This window comes from Carettochelys insculpta, chromosome 3, assembly GCF_033958435.1.
Source record: "Carettochelys insculpta isolate YL-2023 chromosome 3, ASM3395843v1, whole genome shotgun sequence".
Taxonomy (NCBI): domain Eukaryota; kingdom Metazoa; phylum Chordata; order Testudines; family Carettochelyidae; genus Carettochelys; species Carettochelys insculpta.
In genome coordinates this window covers 38289307-38297738 of record NC_134139.1, presented here as the reverse complement: position 1 = coordinate 38297738, position 8432 = coordinate 38289307, and the positions used below count along the sequence as shown (strand labels likewise).

Genomic DNA, 8432 nt, shown 5'->3' with positions numbered 1-8432 from the left:
GCTCCAACCCCTATGCCCACTGGGGGAAGCTGGGCAGCAGCTGAGCCACTGTGGGGACTGGCTCCCAGCTCCCCCACATGGGAGAAGCTGGATGGCAGTGGTGAGGATCCAGCTTCCCCGCTTGGGCAAAGCTGGTGAACCTTGTGAAATATGGGACAATTAGCTCCTTTTGCAAAATAAATCGGGACGCTAGAATGGCGCCTGAAATACAGGGCTGTTCCGCTGAAAACAGGACGGATGGTCACCTTGAGGCTCCGGCTCTTCATTCTGGCGGTAGAGGAAGGCCTTTCAATATGGCTATAGAAAAAGCATATTGGTTATACAGTAAACCCTTGAGAATTGCAATTTTGATTTGTGCTTAACTCACATTAATGCAAGTTAAGTGCAAATTGTAACCATCCCCACCGCAGGTAGAGCCCAGTGCACTGACAGCTGTTTGTGGCACGCCGGTTCTCCCAGCTGGGAGAAACCACAATGCAAGCAGCTGTGTCCCCAGCAGGGGAAAAGTCAGGGGCTGCATGGCTGTCCCCTCACTTCTGCCATCTGCCTGCTCTCCCAAACACTCTCCAATTTACATGAAATTCGATTCATGGGGGAGGGTTGCCCAGGACACAACCGGTGCATAAATAAAGGGATTACTGTACTGCTACAGTTTCACCTCCTGGCTTTTTGCAGAGCCACAGCAGGGGGAAATTGAGGACCCTGCCCCACATGCGGCTCAAGCAGCAAGCTCCTCTGCTGTGGCAAGGGGAGAGGGTACAAGCTTGTTACGGGCGAAAAAAAATCGGGCGAAAAAAAGTGGGTGTGCTGTGGAACTGTGTGCCTCACTGGAGTGTGCAGTGTTACTGAAAAGGTTGGGAACCACTAATCTAAGGTATAAATTGACCTGAGAACGTGGCCGATCCTTTGTGTTGGGAAGAACCTGTTCCTACTTGGTGAGATACGTTTGCATAAGCCCTCACCTGCCTACAGAGGTGTCAGATGTGTCAGCAGAGAAGCTGGAGCGTGGAAGGGGACTGCACGTGGGGCTCTTTGCCGGCCAGCACTGCCAACAGGCGTGCTCTTTGCGATGGGCTTGGTGTGCCTTGGGTCCCCCAGGCTGGGGCAATAAGGGGCCTGTCTCTAAGCCATTTGCCCTAATTTAGTGCTCTCAGCAAGGACCCCCAACTGCTGCCATCAGACCCGTTTCCACTCCCGCCGGGCTTGTTGCTTGGGGGGAACCGGCGGGCGCTCGTTCGGGCCCAGAAAGACAAAGCTGCGCGGAGCCCAGTCCAAGCCCTCCTCAAGCGCCCCGGCACACAAACCCCGCCCGCCGCAAGCGCTCCAGCGGCGCAGACACACGCAGCCCAGGCCCTGCCCTCCGATTGGCGCCCGGGTTGTTCCGGGGCCGGTCGGCCGCCGCTTCCGGCTCTGCCCTGTACGCGGCGGGGCCTAGGCCGGCAGCCGCCCCTTTCAAACGCAGCGCGACTCCCGCCAGCCGGGGCAGCGGTGCGTGAGCTCCCCGCGCGGAGCCGGGGCGGGGACTGGTGCTTACCCCGCCGGTGCAGGGAGGGGAACATCGCGGATGGGAACAGCCCTTCTCCCCAGTGCACCTTCCCAGTGGGCTCAGCCCCTCAGCCGAGTGGGGCGCCCCTCTGCCACCCGCAGGAGAGAAGGGGGCACGGGGAGGGGGCGGCGGTGAAGCGGGGCGCTGATTAAAGCGGCCTGGGGACTCATGGGGCAGAAGCGGTTGCTGTTTGCCCCCCATCATACACGTTCCAGTAAAGAACAATATGAGTGACATGCAGTCCAAGGGGTTAAACCAATTGAAAGGGCAGCAATGTACTCGGGTGCATACACCTAGATTCTGTACCGGGCTCTGCTACTTGGCTGCCCCATGACTTTGAGGAAGTCATTTGCTTTGTGTCTCAGTTTCCCCATCTGTTAGATGGGGATGGTGATACCTCATTTGCAAAGCTCTTTGAGATCTATGGACAGAAAGTGCAATGTACAACCTAGGTATGGTGGGTGGTTGTTAAATATTTGGCCAGGTTTGGACTTCATTGTGTTTGATATATTATCCCCAGTCTTTTTTTCAATTGTTATCCTTCTGATTGAGATAGGATGCTTCTTAGTATAGGGCAGTACCTCTCCTGTCCCGTGGAGGAGTGGGATTATTATGGTAGTTTAGGGCAATACTTATTACAGAGGTCACCACCTTGATGCACAGATAAGAATCTGGTCTGGCCTAGTCAAACATTTCTTTCTGATGATGATTCATCAGTGAAGTAAAATTTGCTATTTAACCCTAGTCCCACAATGCAAACTGAATTTAATTATTGCCATGACAAGTTGTGTATGCTCCTTGCTCACAATTACTGGGAGCAAATTCAGGGAGAGGGAAAGGGAGACTCTTATTCTGTTCTTCCAGACACGTTCTTTCCCAGCTCCTGGGAATCTCTGTCTCACCCTCTTCAGACAGGTTTGGATGCTCTTAAGTTTTTCACTCCATCCTGTATGTCTGTCTTGCCAGCTGTGTAACCTGTGCCCACCTCTAGCTAGTACTGGAGCCCTCCAGATATGTACTACTTTCTCTCCCTCCAAACACCCTTGAATTGTTTACTCACTCTGGCTATTTACTTCTACAGCTTATGTTTGCAAAGTTGCTGGCGGCTCTATAGGACCTGGTCCCAGGAGGACTCTGGTAAGTTACTTTTTTTTTTTGATAGTCTATTTGTAATGGTCCAAAAATGGAATGGCCAGGAAAACCGGACAACACTAATTGTAGTACAAACTTAGTTCTTGTGCAAGCATTAGTGAGAGTCATGTCTTCTGCTTGTTGTCGGCTGTGCGTTCCTCACACCTCTGAGCTTCTTCCCACGCTGACTCTGGTATGAAATGGCATTGTCTTAAAATAACAGAAGTAAATGGCAGCAGTTATACATACTGCATAGAGCTGAACTATTTTGTTAGAATTAAAATGTGGTAAAAAATTGTCATTCCTGTCCTCATATAATCCATATTTGTTTTTCCAGAAATTGTAACAACCTGCTATTCAGTTCTTCTTGTGTCAATTGAAGTTTGCTTTGGGGCTGTCCTGGGAAAACTTAAAACTCTGTTTCTCAAAGCCCAGTCACTAAGTCAGGGGTGGCCAAACAGTTAGAGATGAAGAGCCAAAATAGTGGTGGATAGAGTGCAAAGAGCCACGTAATATATATTTATTTATATTTAATATATCTATATATTTATATAAATATATAATACATAGCTCAATTTATTCTAATAAATATATTCAACCCTGATTGGGGCATGCTTACAGGTGACTCACTTGTGAATGTAGCACATGTGGCCAACAGTTGTTGGTCCAGTTATCTGGGAAAGTGATCAGTCCAACTGATCTACATATACCCCTTTCCCGCAACCAATGCTGTGAACCCATGGAGATATGGTATTGTCCTTGACTATGGCGAAGACATCCTGGGTTCGAATCACACTATGGACATCAGTTTATGCACATCTGACGAGTTCTAATAAGAACGAAACTGGTCACGTGCTAATGTGATTTCATCAGAACCTTATTCTAACATAGCTCAATGCCTTCCCCAGAGCCAGGCATTCTCAGCCCTTTCCACTCCCTGTCCCCCAGAGCCAGGCACTAGCAACGCCCACCTCTGCCCCCTGCTCTAAATAAATGTCTTTCTCCAGAGCTAGGCGCCTGCTCCCCACTCTAAATAAATGCCAGCAACTCACCGGAGCTGCTGCTGCCATACACTTCTCTCACCAAGTGGTGGGTTGCGTGCACAGAGCAGGTGCGACACTCCTGGCATGCGGCTCTAAGGAGCCACATTTGAAGGTTCAAAGAGCCGTGGGTTGGCCACCCCTGCACTAAATGTTGCTATGGTTAATAGCCTGTTGCTTTCCTTGCTACACATCTCTTCCATGCATCTGATCTCATGTCTGTATGTATATTGATCTTTTAAGCAACATTTATTTATTTTTAATCAATTTTAGTTAATAGGAATTGGTTAAAAGGGTGCATGTGGGGTAAAGTCTGAAATGTTCATTAACACGAGAGGTACTGTGTTCGATCCTTTGGAATAGGTAGAACTTTCTTATGATGATTACTGAAAAAATCTTATTCGTCATGTATATAACTTGGGGGTCCTTGTGGAGGACTAATGCTGGGTTGCTTTAAGGCGGGGTTGGGGAAGCCCTGTCCTATGGTCTGAATCCTGACTGTGGCTTGTCTGGATCTGACCCCTGAGGTTTGGGGCTATGCTCTTCAGCATCTGGCTTGCTGCAGGGTGGGGTGTGTGGAGCCCAGAGCCTCATAGGGCTGGAGTCTGGTAAACTGGGGCTGGATGGGGTGCAGGAGCTCTTCCTGGCAGGGGCAGGAAGTGGCTCCGGGCTGCAGATGCTACTGCTGTTGCTCCCACTCCTGCAGCTGGGGGAATGGCAGTACAACATTGGCTGGAGTGGCTTTTCTTTCTGCTACTTTGGCTACAGTTCCAGCCAATCATAGCAGTGAGGGGGGTTGGTGCCTGGATGTGGCGGGGGAAAAGCCTCTTTGGGCAGTGCTTCTCTGTGCTGCCATTCCTCCAGCTGTGGGGGAGCGGGCGGTGGTGGTCTGTAGAGGTAAGAGCCACCTCTCTAGTTCAGACCCCCCACTTCACTCCTTTATCTCCACTTCTGGTCAGACCCAGGGTTCCCTCTAACTTTTTCATTCTATAGGCAGAATAAATTTTATATTCAGCAAGGCATGTGTAAATGCCTAGATGACTCGTTATGAGTCATCTAGGCATTTGACAGTATAGATCAGAAAGTGACTTGGGCAGTGTTGGAGTCATACGGAGTGGATAGCAGACTAATACAGTTGGTGAAAGATATCAATGATAATGTGGAGGCAGTGGTGAGAGCATGCGGGGAGTTGGGAAGGTGGTTTAAAACAAGTAGAGGTACGAGACAAGGAGATCCAATATCGCCAAGTATCTTCATTGCACATCTAGAGAGAGCTATGGACAAGATCAAGGAATAGGTAGAAGGGATATTTGTGCATGGGAAAAGAATTAACAACTTGAGGCTCGCGGATGATATAGTTATCATTGAGGAAGATGAGGAGAAGCTAGCGAAAACAGTGTGGGTGTTAAACGAAGAAGGGAAGCGGTATGGATTGATTATGAACATCAGTAAAACAAAAACAATGGTATTTGGAGATAAGGAAATAGGAAGGAAGATCAGTGTGGATGGTATTGAACTAGAAAATATAGAGAAGTTCACATATCTGGGGAGCAACATAACATATAATCTAGACTGTAAGTAGGAAATAGTGACTAGAATAGCGAAAGCAAGAGCTAGTTTGGAAGCGATGGATAAGATCTGGAAAAGCAAAGCAGTTAGCTTAAGACTGAAGCTGGGCGTCTTGAAAACCTGTGTATTCAGCAGCATGTTGTACGGACGTGAGACATGGGTGATAACGAAAGATTCGAAAAGGAGAATATTGGTGTTCGAAAGGAGTTGTTATAGAAAGATTCTGAGAATAGGATGGATGCAGAAGGTCACCAATGAGGAATTATATAGGAAGATACAGCCGAAAGAGAGCCTGCTGCAGAAGGTTATAAAACGGAAGCTACAACTATTTGGACATATTTGCAGAATGAACAATGAACGAAAAATCAAGACCCTAGTATTCAGCATAATGGATGGTTAGAATAGGAGAGGCAGACCCCACAGAGAATGGGTAGATGATGTGGTAGATTGGTGTGGAGCTAGTGTACAGAAACAAAGCCACTCTGCACTGGATAGGGAAAGATGGAAGGAAATAGTGAGAGAGGCATCAGACACCAATGAATGTTGAGCCCACGGTTATTGATAATGTGTGAATCACCATAGAAACATGTTTGGGTGGCTTTGGGTGCTCTGCTAATCAGCTGTGTGGCACCTGAATTTCTCCTGGGTGGCAGCCCACGCTCACAGCTTACAGGGAACGGTGCCCAGACTCTCCCCCAGCCCTGCCTCATCCTTGTACCCTCTCTCCCATCCTGACACCTTCACCCTCAGTCTGTTCCTGTGTCTTCCTCCCACCAGACCCCAGACTTCCAGACCTCTCCTGTGCCCTTCCTCCTGCCCTGACCCCACACCTACTCCCTGGCATCCCCCTCCTGCACACTGAACCCCTTATTTTTGGTCCTACCTCAGGCTCCCAGAAAAATTAATCTGGCCTGGGGAAGCCCTGATTCTCACTCCCCCACAACTTCCTTTTCCATCCCTCTGCCCCTTGGGGGCTGAAGCTTTAGGGGAGGTGTCTCAGTCGGGCCACATCTGTGAGGGGCGCTTGTGCTTGTTTTTTTGGCTTCTCACTTTTATGTGCCCCCCCAACTGATTTTTTTTTCCCGTGGGTCAGTTGCCTTGGACCCATAAAAGGTTCCTCACCTTTGCTTTAAGGTAACTGGGTTGATGGTTTCTGGGTAACTAGTGAGTTGTTTTGAACTGGTTTGGTAAATCTAAATATTGGACTGTCCACTGTCTTTGGGGAGTAGCTGTTCCATTCTTTGCAGTGCACCCTAAATGAGTAACTCTGGTGTGGCTCCCTGGGAGCACAGTCACAGAAACTAACTTGGCTCTAATTCTGCCACACCTGAAAAAAATTTCTCAAGTCATTTTGAGTCCTAGAATTATAGGACTGGAAGGGACCTGAAGGGGTCTTCCAGTCCAGTCCTCTGCACTCAAGGCAGGACTAAGAATTTACGTAGACCATTTATGACTTGTGTTTCTCTAACCTACTTTGTGGAATCTTCATCAGTTGATATTTTTAAATCTCCCTAGGCATCTTATTCTAATGGTTAATCACCCTGACCATAAGGAAGTTTTCTAGTGTCCAGCCTAAACTTCTCTTGCTGCAATTTAAACCCATTGCTTCTTGTTTTATCATCAGAGAGTAATTTTCTCTGTTCTTTATGTAACAGCCTTTTATGCACTTAAAAACAGTAATTACATCCCTTTTCAGTCTTCTATGCAGACTAAAAAGACGCAGAGTTTTCAGTCATAGTTCACCACAGAGTAGAGTGGAAGGATTAGTTTTCATATCTTGTTTACAATGCTCCTGCTAATAAATGTCCAAGAGATACTCACTTTTTTCTTCTTCTTTTTGCAGTAGCATTTAATTATCTTTGTAGCATAGTGAGAACCCTAAAGGCCAATCCTGCTCATGAGCCACATGCTGCCCTTCACTCCTCTCCTGCGCTCGAGCCCAAAATGTGAATGCCTGTATTTATGTGTATATTTTGGGGGAAAGAAGCTGCATTAAAGATTTCAGATCATGAGCTGATCTGCATATGTGTGATCACTTATCATTGTGTTTGCATGAGCTGAGTTAAGATGTTATCAGTCATAAGTCCTTATGAAGAAGTAAAAGAATGTGTCGTGTTGTAGGAAATCGAATCTGTGGAATACATTTATCGGCATGCATTCCAGCTGTACTTATAGTGTTGGTTGTGCCTCTTCTGAATGGGAGAAGGCTCAGGTGGAACACATGGCAAAGCAGTGACTGTGATATGAAGAGATATGTAGGAGTATCTTGAGAGATCAAGTATGCCTCATGATAGTGCTGAGTATTGTAGGCAATGTTGCAGACGTGAACCAGGTTTCGTCTTATCCTTGCCTTTCTCAGCAGTCTGGTGACTTGCTTGGTCTCCAATGCTCAGTGAGGATAAGTAAAGGAAATACTGGAGAAGAAATGCTCTGGACAACCATGAAGGGGTGGAAATACTGTGCAGGTCTGGTGTGGTTTGTGTGGATTAGAGTCAGTATTTGAATGCAGGCCACGTGTAGGTTGCTGCTGTTGCTATACCTGACCTGACCCCAGCGTAATTCACATGGGCTCAGTGTGGTGGTGTGTACCTCTTTAGAGATGTTTTGGTTTAGCTGCAGATTTCTCTCAAAGAGATGAGTCTTTTAGTTCAGGCAGTAGACGCTTATGCAGTAAGACAGTCTAAAAGTGGGATGAACCATAGGAATCCATCTTGAAGGAAGTGTAGTTGTGTCACTTGAAAGGGGTGATTGTGGAGAGACTGAGAGCCTATTGAAAGATACCATTCACCCTGAACCATTACACTGATTTGTTCTAATTTGCAGGAAATTAACATCACATATTTCAATAACGTTCTTTCAATGTAGTTATTTTGTAGAAGCGACAAAATTAAAGCAAAATACATTTTCATGTGTCTTTGGAAAAACAATGAGAATCTCATTCATACAGGAGTCTGGCGCAGTGATCTTTCAGCTTTGAAAATCAGAAGAAAAGAGTGTGAGAAGTGACTGTTGCAGGAGCAAGAGCATCAGAAAGAGAAAACAGCTAGCAGTGCAGCTTGTGGAAGAGAGAAGAGAGAAAACTAGTAAGGTGAGCAGTGACCTTTTTGTTCCTCACAGATTTAAAGCTTCCTCTAGGAGAGTAACAT

At 47.1% G+C, this 8432-nt stretch overlaps 1 protein-coding gene across 2 annotated transcripts in view; it reads left to right on the top strand.

Annotated features, from left to right (window-relative positions):
* Positions 1 to 1405: 1405 nt before the first annotated feature.
* The window catches only part of SRBD1 (S1 RNA binding domain 1), a 207714-nt gene continuing 200687 nt past the window's right edge, over positions 1406 to 8432 (top strand). For both annotated transcript variants that reach the window (XM_074989638.1, XM_074989637.1), the window contains exons 1-3: positions 1406 to 1488; positions 2628 to 2683; positions 8234 to 8374. The gene's annotated coding sequence lies outside the window, so the exon portion shown is untranslated. The remainder of the gene's footprint in view (positions 1489 to 2627; positions 2684 to 8233; positions 8375 to 8432) is intronic.